The sequence below is a fragment of the Propithecus coquereli genome, unplaced genomic scaffold (assembly GCF_000956105.1).
Source record: "Propithecus coquereli isolate 6110/MARCELLA unplaced genomic scaffold, Pcoq_1.0 Scaffold98, whole genome shotgun sequence".
Classification (NCBI taxonomy): domain Eukaryota; kingdom Metazoa; phylum Chordata; class Mammalia; order Primates; family Indriidae; genus Propithecus; species Propithecus coquereli.
In genome coordinates, this window is record NW_012156173.1 from 3,387,345 (window position 1) to 3,387,897 (window position 553).

The 553-nt window shown below is 37.8% G+C and overlaps 1 protein-coding gene across 1 annotated transcript in view; it reads left to right on the top strand.

The window, feature by feature from the left end:
- EYA4 (EYA transcriptional coactivator and phosphatase 4) overlaps positions 1-553 on the top strand; it is a 151,374-nt gene that overhangs the window by 97,025 nt on the left and 53,796 nt on the right. The window lies entirely within an intron of this gene.

The following is a 553-nucleotide window of genomic DNA, read 5'->3' on the forward strand; positions in this document are numbered from 1 at the left end:
ATGATTCCTTTTTTCTGTCTATATGAGAGTGTGCTTAGGTGAGTTAAAAATGCAGTATGTATACTACTGTTTCACTTTTTAAGGTTGACTGCCTTTAAAAGTCAGATTCGAGAGAGTTAGCTTAACCAGAAGATCTTAGATTAAGTCCTCTGTAAATGCATGTCCATTTAGAAGCTAAATTAACAAAACTCTCCTCATCAACTTCTCAAGTTTTCTCTTGCATGCCCATGGTAGCTAGAAAAATCATTAGTAGAACAGTCAGGGTCTTTGATATCCATTTAGAAGTAAAACTCACATGTACTTATTCTTCTATGTAGTGTCTCTTCTTGCAGTCAAAACAGAGCCCTTGAACAGCAGTGAAACCACAACCACGACTGGAGATGGAGCGCTTGACACTTTTACTGGGTCAGGTAAAGCCTTTAGCTCGTGTGTCCTGACATACACGTGGGGGTGTATATACATTCTCCTTGTGAATAAGCAGCCCAAACATCAAAATTGTTAGAACTTTGATCTGCACAAAGTTAGTGATAAATTCACTTTGTCATAAATTGTC